The sequence below is a fragment of the Neofelis nebulosa genome, chromosome 17 (genome assembly GCF_028018385.1).
Source record: "Neofelis nebulosa isolate mNeoNeb1 chromosome 17, mNeoNeb1.pri, whole genome shotgun sequence".
NCBI lineage: Eukaryota > Metazoa > Chordata > Mammalia > Carnivora > Felidae > Neofelis > Neofelis nebulosa.
Genome location: NC_080798.1, coordinates 28,019,972 through 28,036,392, shown reverse-complemented (window position 1 = coordinate 28,036,392; position 16,421 = coordinate 28,019,972). Strand labels below are relative to the sequence as shown.

Genomic DNA, 16,421 nt, shown 5'->3' with positions numbered 1-16,421 from the left:
TAGAAACAGGAGCAGGAAGGGAGGGGAGGCAGACCAGTGAGGAGATGGGAGGCGGGCACAGGACCCGTGTCAGGTACAGAAGGAATCCCAATGTTGGAAGCTGATTACGTGTGGAAGGGGCCTCCAGGAACCCTGAGCAGGCAGGCGCTTGGAGGCGGTGGTGGAGGCTGTGGGGCTGGGCGTGCCCGCGGGCTCCCCTCACTGGCGGACTGTTACTTTGAAGTCCCTGACATTTGTGGCAAAAACAATCTGGTCTGAGGTCTCCTTAGCCTCTGCTTTGCCGCACACACCCTGCCATTTAATCTCCCCGTCCAAACTTCCAATGCCAAGGTTTGTGAATCTACCCTGCTTTCTTTCTGAAATCTCTTGCCAACGTAAACTTGACAGTGTTCATACACAAGAGTTTTTCCTCCCCTTTCCTCACCCCTAGAAGCGCTCGTCTGCTGCCTGGGGGAAGAAAGCTGCCCAAAGAGAACCCATGTTTTATTTTGCACTTAAACTTGGAAGTGGTTTAGTCTGGATGCTGGTGGGTTTCATTTTCCACAAACTGGTGCAGCCTCCCCTACTGCTCAGGACAAAGGAAGCCTTTGGTGCTCGGCCATTACCTCCAAACGTACTTTTCGTTTCTCACCTCCCTTCCTACTGGGACTCCTACCAGGTTCCCCATGTGGTTGTTCCTGCGTTGCTCACCTGAGACCTGAGCCTCTGACCCTCAAATTTGGGGAAGCCTTTTGGTCACCTCACTGGACTAGGCTCTGCTGTTCCAATTCTGGGGTTCCATGGAGCTGACTGATGTGCAGTGGGATATGAACATTCCTTAGAAAATTCTCCCTCCCTGTCTCTCTGCACTGGCCTTCATGAACCAGGTGCTTGTCTGGCTTAAAGGTTGTGCTTTTACAAGTGGCAGATGGCTCAAGACCTGCTTACTAATAGTTTCTGGCCTATATACTGATGGCTCCTGACCTGTGTACCTGATGGCTCCTGACCTGAATACTGTGGGAAGACTAAGACCCAAGAGAGGACCTAATGGGCTCTGAAGCATTCAGGGCTGGTATTCTTGAGCCAGCAGCATTCACCAGGTGTCTGGACATGTGTGTGGAGTGAGGATTGATTTTCATGTCTCACGTCAGATTCTCATGATGCTTCTCATTTATTTATTCATTCATCCATCCATTCATTCATTCAATATATAATTGAGATTGGCCCCCAAACTGTGTGTCAAGGTACCTCAGGGCGTCACAGCTAACCCACAGGAGCTCTGTGATATATTTTAAAATTTCAAGGGAAACATAGCGATACTTAGCATCTGTTGGACATGAAGTGAACTGCTAGTCCAGGATTGTCCACCATTTCAACGTCAGATTGGTCTATATTCCTTTTGATGACATCATAGCTTTGCAAAACTGAGGTTTTGGTGCTTGCTATGGATAAAAAGCAAGTACTACATGCAAGTCAATATGGAAAAAGAAATGAGGTTTATAGATCTAATCTAATTCCAAGGCTGGAGAAGTCTCCTGTTGCCCAAGGGAAAGATGACTTCAGACCTATAGGGTGGATTAGGGGCTTTACCTTGGAGCAGTGGGAAGGCCTCAAAGAGATTTTAAGCAGGGCAGTGAGGTGAGTAGTCCTGTGTTCTGCAAGGAGCCCTTGGGCTACTATGTCTGGATTAGACTAGAGTGGGGAAACATGTTAGGAGACCACAGCAGTGGTCCAAACCCACCCACCCAACCAACCAGCCAGTCAGTCAACCAGCCAAACAACCACAGTGACTTGAACTCAGGTGATGGCAGTGAAGGAGGGGAGTCTGGTGGACAGACTTGAGACCTGGCTGATGGCAGGGTGGACAAGACGTGGTGACTAGCCGAATATGGGAGTGGAAGGGAGGAAACGTGTCTGGCATGGGGACAGGGTTACATGGAGAAGACAGAGTAGGAGTGCAGGGCTCACACACAATGGATGGCCGGTAACTACCTCACCCTGTTTTATTTTTATCATTCATTTCTGATTACCTAACATCTTATGTAATCATTTGATTAATTGGTTACTATCCAGCTCCCTCACCAGACTGTCAGTTCCATGAGGACACAAACTTTGTCTTATTCTCAGCTGTGTCCATGTCACCTAGACCATGCCTCATACAGAGTTCAGAGGCTCCCAACTTTCTTGGTTCGTGACACCTTGGTGATTTTTTCTGGGCACCCCTAAGCCAAAAGAAATACCTAAGTTAAAGTCATCAGGCCCAAAGAACTGGACAATATGTCCTAACAGCTTAGTGACTTTTGAAAAGTAAAAGACATAAATTCGAAGAAAAAAAATTTTCATTTCATTCTTGAATAATCACAGTTACTAAGGGAATGTGTTAAAATGCAGATTCTGTGTCAGCAGGTCCAAGTGGGGCCTGAAATTCTGCATTTCTTTCAAACTCGCAGGCAGTGCTGAGTTGCTGGTGCAAGACTGCCTTTTGAGTGGGTGACAGGGATGTCTCTGAGTCCACTGACTCTACTGCTTTCTAAATATCCCTTCCCACGTCTTTCGCTCTCTGCAGAAAACTTTACCAGCCCCACAGCGTGAGTTAGAGGTCAGTTGTCTGTGTGATATAGCTTGAGGTGCCCAGCACAGCTCCCCCCCATCTCCATAAATGGAAATCCTTGCCGTGCCTTATCTGGGGCTGTGAGTGGCTGGATTCTTGCATGGGTGTCAAATGCTTGTCAAGAATATGATTGTTCATGGCTCCTACCATCTTGCTGGTCTTGGTGGACGTGGAGTGTGTGAGAAATGCTTGCTGGGGCAGGATGGCTAGCTGTTTTCTCTTGGCTATTTTATCACCTAGAGTCACCTGCCTTGTGCCCTGCGATGGCTATGTATCTGTCTTAGGCCAAGAAGGCCAGGAGGTCCAGTGGACCATCAGACATGCTCTGCTTCCCTTCTGGGAGCTGGATCCCATTGAAGGGATTGCTTTCCATCTCCTGACCACGATGCCCAGGGCCCTCTCCTGCCAGCTACTGGTGGGTAAAGATGTCCAGATCTGGGAAGGGGAGTTTTCTGGTTACGTGCACCAGTGCACATCACAGGTGCACATGCACCTGCACGTGTACGTGTCCCTCTTAGTGCCTGGCGGAGCTCCACAGCATAGGTGGAAGGACAAGAGGTCAACCCCGTTCCCAGTGCACCTGCATTTCCTGTTCCCTGGGGAATTCAGTCTGTTTTGTGGATCCAGTGAGCATACGACATCGGGCCTGGGGCCAGAGCTGTGCTGTTCCTGTTTGCTGACTGCATCAATGATCAATTGATTCATTTGTTAAGTCATTAATTCCCTTGTGCTGCAAGTGTTTATTTACTAATCTTGGCTAATGTTCAGAGCTGGAGGGCCAAAGTAGCTGGAGAAGACTGCCTGGAGGAGGGAGTACTGTGGTGTGTGTGAGTGTGTGCATGCACGTGTCCATGGGCATATGTGTCACACACCTGCACACAGATTTGTGTGGAACACTCGTGTATGTATATGTGTGCATGAACACGTGTGTGCACTGTAGGATCGCCCGAGCATAGCCTTGGTGCCAGGAGCAACAGCTTTGGAAACCTCCCTTGCCTGTGTGGATCCCGGGCAGGAGGAGAGAAGCTGCTGTTGGTAGAGTCGATTTTGTAGCTTGGCTTCATGTGCGTGTGAGCACTTGGGTGTGTTTTAATTAACTAGAACATTTGCCTGGAAATGAGCAGAGGCAGCAGCAGGCTCAAAGGCAGCTGGAGGGGGGCGGGGCGGTGGCAGCCGTGGTGGCGGAGGCCATGGCAGCCAGGCTCCTGAGTTTCCCTGGGCCCGGTCTGGGCTGACGGTACCGTGGAGTGGTGGGGCGGCAGGCCCGGCGGGCAGGGCATCCTGGGAGTGGCTCAACTCTCTAGAATTCCCAACACTCTTCCTCTTCTAGTCAAAGGTGGCCAGGGTAATGGTTCCAGCACATGGGTGGGAGCGTGCAACTCCTGACATGCATCCATGCAGGCTTTGGACCCCTGAACCACTCAAGCTTGGCTGACTGACCTCTATTCTACCCCAGCACCTGGCATATAATGGGGCCTCTGTATGTTTGTTGCATGGATGAATCAACAGATGATAGAGGAGACCAAGGCTCAGAGAGGTTAAGTGATGTCTCCAGAGTCTCACAGCATGCTGGTAGACTAGTTGGAAGTTTTGATTTTGTTCCTGGTACTCTCTCCACAACCCTGTGATGCTGGCGTGAAGAAATGCATTGCATCATTTTGGGAGCAGATGAATACACACCACAGGTGGTGGGCCTCACCCTCCACTTTCAGTGCTTTTCCAGTTGTCTACCCACCATCCTGTCCCATTGGGTGGTGGGAAAGATGGTCTTGCCAGGGCTTCTTGGAGTGGTAGAGAGGGGTGGGGGGAAGCAGGTGATGAAGGATGGGAAGGGTTGGGGCTGTCCCTTCCCAAGACCCCTTGGCCGCCAGGAGCTCACAGGTTGGAGTTATTACAGAAAACCTCTCAAGTGCTGGACTTCCTCTCTGGAGCACCCCTGCCAGGCCCTCCAGTCTGTTCCAAGGCTGGGAGTGCCACCCATTGCTACAGTCCACCCCTTAGCTCCTCCAGAGGGGGGTTGCTGCAGTGGCTTCCTCACTGGGCCTCTGGCCTTTGCTTTTTTTTCGTCCCATTTCACTGAAAGGCTCCTGCCTGGTTATTTTGCTGAAATACAGCTGTGTTCATATCTCTCTCCTAGTGATTCAGGGGGTGGTCAGGTGTAGTCTGGGTCCCTTACTGGTTTCATGATTCCAGCAGAGTGATGTCACGTCTGGGAGCCTCATTCTCCTTACTCATAAAGTGGACAACGTACGTGTACGTGTCAGCTGCAGTTTGTCATTTACACATGGCCAGAATCACAGACTCTTGTGGAGGCATAAACTGGGCTACCAGTCACCCAAGAACACACTAGAAGTCCCTAGGCATGCCGAGACCCTTGCAGCGGGAGAGGCCAATGGAACATAAATGGTGAAAGGAAAAGCAAAGTTCTTTCCTCATTTCATACTCCTCCCGGACACCTGCTCATGAAGGGAAATACCAGGGAATCCCAGACATTATTTAAACAGCCATTTCTCCGTCTTTTGCTGAACGAATAGCTAAATTCGCATAAGTTAAAAGTGCACATAATGGAACTCCCATTGTATCCACATTTACCTATTATCTATCAACTGGAAAAATTTCCATTAACATGTTAGCTGCCTTTTCTTGCCTTTGCTCTTGCTATTTCCTCTGCCCAGAACGCTCTCTCTACCCTCTCCTTGACCTTTAATTTTTTACCGTAAATGAAGACCTAACACAAGATGTATCTGCCTCTTGGTGTCCCACATAGGCCACCCAGAACTGGGCACTCTGGACCTGATGAGGACCCTTTTGTGATCCCAACATAGTCTGCCTTGGTTTGTGCATTTTTCTTATTCTCCAGAGAATAAACCCTGGATGTAGAGTTCTGGGTTCCTCCTTGGCCACACACAGTGCCCAGAACTTGGTGAGTCCTCACCGGTGTTAGTGTGGGATTTGCAGCAAAGGTAGGAAGCAGAACGTGTGCATGCATGCATGGTGTGTGTGGGCATGTATGTGTGCACACACACGTACCCACGTTTGGAGCCGTCGACCTGATGCTTCTGTCTTACTGGGTTTCTGAAGAAAGGCACCTGCTTCAAGTTCTAATTAGAAATCAGAGCAGTGACAGCATGGTCCAGCACTGCAGCTGGAGGTTTTTCTCAATGCTGTACTTCTCCTTAACAAGGTCATGGTCCAGGGTGATGTCTGGTAGGGCTGGACGCTGCTGCTCTGGCTGGTGGGAGTGTCTTAATGCCTATGAAGTTATTGGTATGATTGTTTGGTAGTGAAGCATCAGGATTTTGCCCATGCCACAGTCTTTCCCTGCAGTTAAGAGAACGTGCCGAGGAAGGGACGTTAGGGATGACCAGGAGTACGTCCGAGGAGTTGTGGGGTTCCCACATCTTTTGGACAGGATGGGGTCCCAGCCCTCTGGGAGTCCTGCTGGAAACCCCTGGCCTCCGTCAGATGGGATTACCTGTGCCTGTTCTCCCAGACTGGGGATGTGCCGAGTGTATTTGTTGTAGGTAAAATAATCTGTGCAGACCGTGTCAGGTGGGGAGTAATTACCTGGGCATCAGGGCGGAGCAGGGAGCCTCACCTGCTGGTGGAAATCCACCCCTGGGCTTCTGGGCTCCTGAAAGGGCCCAGGCAGGTGTGGGGACGCCACCTGGGTCTGTGTGGGTCTGAAGGGCGCCTCCTGGCGGGGATTGGCCTGAACACCGCACATGTGGTGGTGTGGGCTGTGGACGCTGTGGGGTCAGACACAGATGCTTGAGTGTTTCTTCAGGAAGCTCTTAAACTGCGGTTCAGTACTTTGGGCAACTATAGGACACTCTTGGGCGGAGCACACAGTCCCTCAGGCCAGACGGCCACCCCCATAGTCGTGCTGTGTGACTGCAGGGAAAGTACTTCTTAACTTCCTCCCCTGTGCGGTCACTGGGAAGATTAAAGAGACAGTGTAGTTCCATATATCCCTTATTGACAGTCCTCAATTTCAGAAAGCCTGAAATCTGAAATTTGTTTTCTTTTTGGTAGCTCATTTGGCAGCAAAATATGACCTGGCTGATGTGAAGCTATTTATAGCCTTTATTTAAGTTACGTTGGTGAATATCTGTGTTTGCTGCTGACATCAGTATGCTTCATTGCTTCTGAGATGCTCCCAGAGACTCAGCAAATCCACTGTATTGCCTTTCTAGAAGCTGAAAGAGTCTGAATTCTGGAACACATCTGGCTTTGAGGCTTTAGGGCAGGGGTTGTGGACTGGCAAACGCAAGGCGTCTGGGGAGACTCACACGGTCATGCGCGGTAGACATTAGGTGGAGATGCCCTCTGACCCCACCAAGCTGCCTTTTCCTTCCTTCCTGTCTCTCGGCTGTGCAGGGTGGGGCCCTTCATTTGCCTCTAAGCTGTCCCGGGAAGCGCGTGCATGTGTGCGTATCCACGGTCTCATTCCTCCTGGGCAGGACGTGGGGTGCCTCTTGGCAGGTTGATTTGTACTTGGGACATGGAGGAAGGGCCAACGCCTGGCCGGGCCCTGGGGGTTGACCTTGGAATTCGATGCCCATGGTTTTTGTCTGCTTCAGACGTGGTTGCTGCCAAGCCTGTCCTGCCTTTCCAGGGGGCAGGCATCCTTGTGTTGGAGGGGCACCACCCAGTGCATGCTGACACCATTTCTCCGCTCCCCTTGGGTGGCTGGGTCCAGCTAGTGAGGGATGCTTGGCTTTCCTGGTCATGGGAATCCTGTTGGCTCCGACACCGACTTCCAGAGGGGCTGTGGGGTGTAGAACCACATCTGCCTGCAAAGGAAGGCAATTAGGAAAATCAGAGGTGAGCCTCCCTTTATTTATATATTTATTTTTGACCCCCTGCCCGCCAATAAGACATCTCTTTTGAGATGTTTGCCTCCCAGTGTTTCTGGCCTGACCCCTAAGGGAGCTGGACACTCTCTTCTGGGCAAAGACTCTGTTCATGTCCTCTAGGAGCAATTTTGTTCATACCACACCGACTTTTTAAAAAGATGCTTTAAATGTCTTGCCTCAAGCCAGCATTTTAGCTAGCTGTACTTCATCTTTTCTGTTTGGGTTGTAAAACTCCGCAATTAGGAAAATCCCTGCCTCAGATTAATTGTAGCCTCTGTTGGCTCAGAGTGAGGCAGTGTGCCATTTCACTCTGTTTCCCAGCATTTGGGGCAGAGGGAGTTGGAGCACTTGGGGAAACTGGGTCCTGGACAGAGGAAGTCCCTTGTTGGGGATGGCATAGGGGCAGAAGTGAGCCGGGACTGGAAATCAGGGCTCCTGACTCTGTGTCCCTGTGCCTCCCACAGGCCTCGGAAGGAGCCTGTCTGCGGCCACTCGGACAGGTGGGGACAACCCCTGGTGGCCTGTGAAATGGGCAGATCCCCCCTCTCACCCTTCCTGGGCCATGGCACTGAGGGGTCTGATGCCTCGCGGGGCCAACTGCTGGAGCTTGACAAGCACAGACACAGTCCACTTTCTTTTCGAGCAATCATTTTCTCCCTGGCTGTGATCTGTGAGCGTCTGCACTGGTGTCTTGTAAAAGCAAGACGTCAGCCAGCCGATGACACCTACTATGCGCCGTGTGCCATGTCGGGTGGCCACCCCTCTCTGTGCTGGAGAGAAAGGAGGTTGCTGCCCAGTGGCAGCAGCCACTGCCTGCATTCTGGGGTTCCCGCCGTGGCGGGTGGGGGCTCACCCAGCTCCAGGGTGAGCCTCTTTATTCCTTGTGGCCACTGCCCGGATTTAGGGGAGAAGGCGGGTCGAGCTTGCCCTTGGTATCTCCTCCCCTTCCTACCCAGTCGTGCCCAGTCAGCCTGCCTGTGGCCAGGGCACCTTGCATTTACAGAGCATTTTACAGCCACGCCCTCCCCTGACCCTCACTGCTGCCCCAGTGAGTGGAAACTGAGGCTCAGAACAGGAGCGAGGCTGGACAGGGCCATGTGGCCTAGGAGCAGGCCAGCAAGACCAGCCAGGTTTCTGTGTGTGGGGTGACATGGCCAGGGTGGGGGGTGACAACACCACCACTGATTCCTTCTGTGGTTCTCTTCTGAATCCTTCTAGTAAGAGTGAAGTTTGGGGCTCTCTGAGGGGTTTCCGGGTCCAGCTCCTGCCTCCTGGGCCCAGACACTGTAAGGAAGGTTCTGCACCCTCTTAGGTCTGTCTGGCCACTCCACATGCTCTGAGCTGCCCCATCAGCTGCCTGCTGGGCTGGTTCAGGGACAGCTGAGTGGAGTGTGAGCCTACAAGGAGTCTATCGGGGCAACCGTCCTCCTGAGTCTGAGAGAAGAAGGAATTCTGCCCACTGGGTATGATGGCCTGGGCCTCTAGGGAAGCCTATGGGGGAGATGAGGTAGATTTGAGAGCGTTCTTCACTCTTGCTGCCCTATTCCCCGTGCTTACTGAGGGCTCCCATTTGGGGAGCTGGGGCAGGCACTGAGCTAAATACTTCCCAGACATCATCCCCTTCAACCCTCAAGTCCGGGAGGGTGGCATCCATTGTTACTGTCTTCATTTTACAGTTGAGGTTTGTGGCTCAGAGAGGGGAGGTTACTTTCCCTAGGTCACACAGCACGTAGGTGACAGGGTCGAGATTCAATCCAAGTCCATGCACTTAGCCTCCACTGCCTATGCTTCTTTCCTCCTGTGGCCTAGTGCTTGTTGGGGGCAGGGCTGGGGGAACCTGCAAGATGTGGGATCTGCAGACATTGATGAGCTAGCAAAGGAGCCATTTCCCCAGGTCCCCCTGCACATACCAAGGCTACCTCAGGTGGCTCTGACTCTCCTGCCACTTGACTCTGTCTTGGCTGGCCTGCCAGCCTGGGAGGACTCAGGAATCGCAGACTCTGTTCCCATTGAGAGCTGGCCCGAAGGCTGTGGCCCCTGGAGCCATCCACACCTACCACTTGTGGGCCTCGGTTTCCAAGTCTGAAATGGAAATGAGTCCCTGCCTACCGCCTCCCCAGCACTGAGGTGTGGGGTATTAAGGCCTTTGAGAGCCACTGTGTGGGAAAGGGTCTGGGTCTCCTCCTGGGTCTGGGTTGGGTGGTCTGTGGCTCTTGTACCCCGGGGAGCCAGAGGGAAGCTGCTGGCCCCTGTGCACCGTAAGAGTTCCTTGGGTGGGATTTCCTCCTGCTCCCCAGCCCCAGCCCCGGGCAGGAGTCCTGCCAGAGGAAAGCTTGCAGTTTACAGAGCAGGCTGGGCAACGCAGTTGGCCAGGGCACGAGTGTGCAGCTTCGTGCCCAGCAGACTCCGTTGCCAGCGTGCTTACCCACTTGCCCCCTACCCCCCATCCCACCCACCCCCCGCTGTGACACCAGCCTCGGCTTCTCAGCCCTCTCAGCCTCAGTCTCCATGTCTGTGGCTTGGGAATAATAACTGCACTCAGCCAGGGTGTTGCTGTGAAAATCAGATAGAGAAGGCGTTTGGAAGATGTCATCAGACTGGGTCAGAAACCTTCTGGACGTTCCCATCATCCTGGTCGGTTGCTCCTCACACCTTTCTTTCTTTCTTTCTTTCTTTCTTTCTTTCTTTCTTTCTTTCTTTCTTTCTTTCTTTCTTTCTTTCTTTCTTTCTTCCTCTCTCTCTTCCTTCCTTCCTTCCTTCCTTCCTTCCTTCCTTCCTTCCTTCCTTCCTTCCTTCCTTCCTTCCTTTCCTTTCTTTCTTTCTTTCTTTCTTTCTTTCATTTTTTCAGTTCCCCTTCTTCACACTGGGGATTAGGATTGGGTAAGAAATTGAAAGCTACCGAACAACTAGCTGTCATCTGCTTGTGTCACCGATCCTGTGTGTGTGTGACCGTCCTTCTGGGCCTCTGTGTCCGCACGTACAAACAGAACCAGCACAAACTTTTACGCAGCCTGCATCTCTAATCAACGCGACCGTTCTGCGAAGCTGCCGTCATTTCCCATTTTACAGAAGGGGAGGCGAGGTCTCTGAGCTGGTGAGGGCTAGAGCCAAGACTTGAATCCGGCCTGCCTTGTTTCCCCGTGGGACTGGGCACCTAGGGCTTGGACACACTGCAGGTGGGCTGACTGGGAAGGGAAGGTGAACCCAGCACTGGCGGTGGAGCCCGGGAGCGGCCACTGGCTCGTGCTCACCGTGGCCTCGTGCACCCCCATGCCTTTTTTCCCCTTGGCCCCCCGCTCCCCTTCCATGGCCTTTTGCTCCCCCCTCCTCAGTTGCCCTAATGACTTAGCCCAGGTGGCAAGTTGCGTGGAAAAAGTACTCCAGGGAAATAAGAGTCCTTGCTACCAGCCTGGGCCTCAGGTGTGTGCACAGCGGCCCTCCCTGGGGGTCTGGCGAGCTGCGCCTCCCCCACCTCCAGCTGTTAGGCAGGAACTGCAGAGCTGTGTGTATTGTGTGCCTGCGTGTGGTGGAGGTAACTGCGCGTGTATGTGACTGTGCGTGTGTGCAACTGTGCGTGTGTAACTATGCGTATGTAACTGCGTGTGAACGTGTGACCGTGTGCAGAACTGCGTGTGTGTGTAATTCCGTGTGTGGTATAACCACGGTGTGTGCGGGCGTCTGTGCGTGTGTGTTTATGCGTGGGTTGGAGGCTGGTGGTGGTGGGCGAGGGGGAGGGGTTGATGGTGTGGGGCTTGGGGCAGGGGCCGCAGCAGTGGATGGGGAGGGGATGCTGGCGTTACCCTCTTTGCCGGTTAAAACAGTCTTTGTAGAACAGAGTTACACACATGTTTAGATAATTAGAACAAAAGCCAAAAGAACAATTCCATTCAAAGGGATGAAGCTGGGAGGTGGGGGCCCACCAGGATCTGGGGGGTCGAGTTCTGGGTCCCCAGCTCTCCGCGGCCTTCACTGCGTTTTGATCGCGCTATTTAGAAAATCCCTTTGTTGTAGGATAAACTGACATTGGCTGGCGAGTTTCTGCTGTGAAGTTCGCTGTGTTCTGGGGCCCACTCGGGACAGCCAGGCCATGAGGAGCTGATTAAATGAGCTAATTTTCATTTGTTCAGCGGTTACAGATGCAGAGGCCTTTCCATGCCCTTTTCCTGAGGTTTTATTTATTTATTAAATTTTTTTTTTTTCTGGAAAGAAAAAGACCTTCAGGACTCCCTTTTCTCTTTCCATCCCCCCCCCCCCCTTTTTAAAAATAAACATATGAAACATTTTTAACAAGAACTTTGGCTGGGAAAGCCATGCTCCAGTATGGGCGTAGTGGCTAGAGGTGCCATTGGGGGGCTCCCCGAGTCTGTGAGCTGGGGCGGGGCTGCTGGGCTCAGGCCGCCCACCTTTGCTGAGAGTGAGGAGCTGGCTGAGGGGCAGAGGTTTGATGGAAACGACCACAGACTTCAGTCCCACCTCGGGCCTTTGCACATGCTGTGCTGCTACTTGAGCCTCTCTTTGCATCCCTGCTTCCTTCCCTTGGCTGATTCTCCAGCTCCCTTGTTCTAGGAAGCCCCGTTCCCTCACGGGACTTCTCTAGTCGTAGCAAGGATCACAGATTATAGGACCTCTGCCTCCTGCACGAAGCCTGTGGGGCAAGAGCTGTGCCTGCCTATTCCCCTTGCATCCCAAGCTCTGAAGTGCCTAGTGGGTCAGAAGCGCATCACCAACTTCTGTCGAATAACCTAACCAGCGATCGAATGAATGACTGAATGAGTGAGTGAATGGGTAGATGGCATTTACACTCAGTGCAGTCTGCTAGACCCCAAGCTTTTGATGTCAGGGCCCAGGGGTCCCACTGATCCCTGACGGTCAGCCGTAGCCGTGGGGCCCTGGGCCACCTCCTCACCCCCTGATCTCTCTTCCTCACTCATGTGCAGTGAGGATTCAGTGTTGAGGGCTGGATCCCCAAAATGAATGTCGTGGGAGCTGGGGACTCATGCTTGCCTGGCCCATTGTGAGCCTGAGCCCCAGGCCCGGGACACAGCTCAGCTCAACGCTGCTGGAAACCTGAGTGAAGGCCCCACGGAGGGAAGCAGAGGGGGGTAATTGCTCCGGGAGTTGACTTTTTACAGCAGTCACAGGCAAGCAGGCCTTGGGGGCCAGCGTGCCAACAATGAAGGGTGTTCAGAGCACAGAACAGGAGGGCCTGTGTGGGTGCCTCCAGCTGTCACCCCCTAATCTTTCCTAAGCTGCCTGACCTCCTCCCTGCCCTTTCATTTTTAACACCATCTTTTGCTGGGTTGGGGCACCTTTGAGCGAGCAGCGGGGTTTCCCCTGGAGCTGTGCAGTGGCTGTGGTCCGGCCAGTTTCCGAGGCCTGGTTTCCATTTGCTGAGAGCTCCTTCCTGCAGACGGCACCCCACCCACCCCACCCAGGGGCCCCTGAGGGGCTGTCCCCCACCCTGTCCTGGCAACCCCTGAGCGTCTCTCTGTGTTCCTTCTTTAACCCCGACCTCAGGGACAGGCATGGGAGCGGTGCTGTCCCGGGCCCCCCTCTCTGCAAGAATCCTGGAGCTGGCGGCAGGGGGTGGGAGGTGGGGAGCCAGAGCTTCCCGGAGCCCCTGGGGCCTGGGGCCCTCAACTGGGTCAACATCTGGCTGAGTGGCCGAGCCTTTGGCCTCCTCTGCCTCCTCCTCCCCACCCTCCCCGAGGCCCTTCCTCTCCCCACTTGCTGGATGCTCCGCCAAGCACCGCGGCTGGAGCAGCACACTTTCGACCCATCCTTTCCCGGCTGAGGCCGAGGGTGGGGATGTGTCCTGGGGCTGAGGTCACCAGTGGGGCAGCGGGAAGCGCCTCTCTAGCCTCAGCTGCCCTGCCGCTGGGTGCCGGGAACAAGGGCATCCACCAACTTGTCCTGGGGTGCCCTGGTGAGCAGGGGGAGAGGTAAGCGGAGGGATGGGGTTGGAGGGGAAGAATGAATAAAACAGGCCAGTTGGTGTCTGTACTGACCGCCAAGAGTCCCATTAGAGGCTCCAGCTCGCTGGGAAGTGGAATGTTCGCTCAGAGTGGAATCTAATCCAGAAGGAAGGAAACTTTTCCTGGAGTGGACGACGAAAAGTGAGGGCCTAGGAGGCATCGGTGGTGGTGTGTCAGATCCGAGTCGGGCCCTTCATCGTCAGGGGCGGGGGGCTCCTCGGGGAGCACCCTGAGTTCTGGGTCTGGCGCGGCTTTCTTTTCGTTCCCCTGCCCTTCTCTCCCTGCCCCACCCGGTGGCCTCCTGGCCTCTCTGTCTCCTGTGTGGAGGCCTGGCTTGGGTCTGTCTCTGATGATGGTCGGTGTGTCCCTTGGGCTGGTGTAACCCTGAGCGCCTGCTGGCCCCTAGGTGCCTAGGCTCTCCCCGCCTTCCCTCCCCCCTCCGCCCACGTCTGCCCCTCTTCTCCTGCCATGTGGTTTCTAGCCAGGAGCCGGGAGGCTGCCGGAGTGCTGGCTTCTGGGCCCGACCTTGCCACCCACAAAGCCAGCATGGCCCCGAGCCATCACCTCCCAGGCTCTGGTCTCCTCTCCAACACAGAGATAACATGCCAAGAGCACAGGGAGACAAGTCTCCGGACTATTGATCAGCAGACCAGGATTCCTGATGGATTCCGTGGGGCCCCGTGGGGTGGGGGGACTGGGTGGTAAGTGGGTGTTTGTCGTGGCCAACCACTTGTTCTCCTGGGGAAGGAACTGGTGAGTTTCTTTCTGTTTATGTCGTAACCAAGCTACCGAGGTGGCAAACTTGGGTTCTGCAATTACACAGCGTTTCAGAAGCAAATTGATAGGATAACGTGTTATTATTGGCTACTGGGTTAATAGCTATTTTGGCAGGAGTACCAATCCTGCGTGGCGTTGCTGGCGCGGGTGTGAGAATGGTTGGTGTGTTTTGCACAGAGCGGCAGACTGGGGAGGACCCCAGGGGCAGTGCCTTCTTGGAGGATGCTCAGCCCCAAGTAGCCGTTGCCGAAAGAAACCAGGATCAGAGAGGTTGAGAGACCGGCATCAGGTCACACAGTGAGTCAATGTGGGGTTGGACTTTAGGTCCCTGTGGGAATGAGTAGCTCAGCCCGTGATCTCTGAGGGCAGGACAAGTGCCTTCAGTCTCAGCCTCGTGTTGGCATCTCAGAGAATGGAGATTCGGAATGTACCCAAGTTAGCCTCCTCCAGCTTCAGGGCTTTTGCACCTGCTAGTCCCCTTCCCTGCAATGCTTTTCCTCCAGATTTCACCCTGGCTTGCTTCCTTGCTTGCTCCAGGTCTCTGCTCAAGTATCACCTTGTCACCTGTCTAGAGTGGCACCTCACCCATCCTGCTCCACATTTCTTCATTGTGCCACTTGACTTATTATAGATGATTTATTGCTTTATTACCAGTCTTCTCTCACCACACCATAGGCTCTCTGAGGGCAAGGACTTTGTCATGCTTCCAGCCTGGAACAGGGCTGGTTAGAATGGGCACTTGGTAGTATTTATTGAAGGAATTAAACAAATGTAAATTGCAATGTCATTTAAAAAAATGGCCACCATGTAACAGATGACTGTTTCTCTCTCCTCTTGGAGGACAGTGGGTATTGGAGAATCCTGTTATTCCTGTCCCTAAGAGGCGGTCAGCAGGTCCTCCCTTAGGACTTATGTTGACATCCTTTCTTCTTGCTAAGGGAGCTGAGGAGGGAATGAGTTCCCCACCAAGGGGACAGACCTTGTTGCAGAGGGATCTAAGTACTGGTTTCAGCGTGGATTGTGTCCCCTTGGAGGCTTTTCTATTTTGGGGTTTTGTGATGGGCTCAGTGGTAAGATGTGGGTTCGGCTCTCTCTGTCACATGTTTGTCCCAGACCCAGGGGTGTATGAGCACCTAGGAAATTAAGGATGCTCTTGGGATGAGCAAACTGGGAGTGGGCAGTAGGGCTCACCGAGGAAGCCGTGCGGTGAGCCAGGGGCTTCCTGGCAGCCTCCACTCCTGCTGCCCCAGGTCTGGAAATGATACGCAGTGATATGTTCATGGAGTATTTCCTGTGTGCCCGGCCCTGGGCCAAAGTGCTTAACCTGGATTATCTGATGTCATCCCCACCACAACCAGAGGAGGCCGAGAGAAGTTCAGGAACACAGCTGGTCAGTGGTGGAGCTGAGATGTGAACCCAGGCTGTCTTGGTTCCGGAGCATTCCAGGGTGTGGGCCTGATGCTCCTGGAATGCAGGCTTCATGGAGTGGGGTTTCACTGGGTGTGTTGGCTGCCCCAGCATGTTTAGACAGCCTGGCACAGAGTAGGTGCTCAGTAAATATTTGGAGAATGAATGAATGAAACAGTGAATGCAAGGAGTTTCCTAAGATGAGTAGGAAGTGATCGCTTTTAATTGTTGGCCCCTTTGGGCAGCAGGGAAGGGGAAATCCAGGGCAATGGTGTCTGGGAAGGGGTGACACCTACATGTGCTTGGCTGGCGTGACCTCCTCCCAGAAAAACTTGTGAGGGAGACTGCTTGGCTGTGTGTTCCTAATGGGAGGGCACACTACTTTGCGGGTGTTTGGTAGTTAGTGGGAAGGTTTTGGAGGTCCTTGGTGGGGAAGACATGCGCGCACATTCATACATGTGTGGGCATGTGGTGGGTGTGTGGGCACGCGCCCTCAGCCCCAGCCTCCATTGTGTTGTGTGGAAAGAGGCGACCATTGGAGGGGTTTTACCAGACAAAAATGCATCCCCCCCACCCCACATCACATTGCTGAGCCTGTACCTTCAAGAACGTGAAATCTCAGCCTATTATCTTATTAAGTCTAACCATGTGTTCTGCTGTGGTCTAAATAAATAGGAGGCCCCCCACCCCCACCCCAATTCTTCCCTCCCCTCTACTCCCGGCATCTCCTTTGTTGTAATGCCAGTCCTCCAGGGATGCAGGCCGAGGCAGGGTAGCTGAGCTCTGCCTCCATCCTTGCACCCCCTGGCCCCT

General features: G+C 53.5%; 1 protein-coding gene across 3 annotated transcripts in view; it reads left to right on the top strand.

The window, feature by feature from the left end:
- Positions 1-16,421, top strand: part of ZNF423 (zinc finger protein 423) — a 332,888-nt gene that overhangs the window by 156,863 nt on the left and 159,604 nt on the right. Inside the window, exon 1 of one of the 3 annotated variants that reach the window (XM_058707784.1) lies at positions 13,090-13,391. The exons of the other annotated variants lie outside the window; for them this stretch is intronic. The gene's annotated coding sequence lies outside the window, so the exon portion shown is untranslated. Of the gene's footprint in view, positions 1-13,089; positions 13,392-16,421 lie in introns of those variants that run through there. 3 annotated transcript variants of the gene reach the window in all.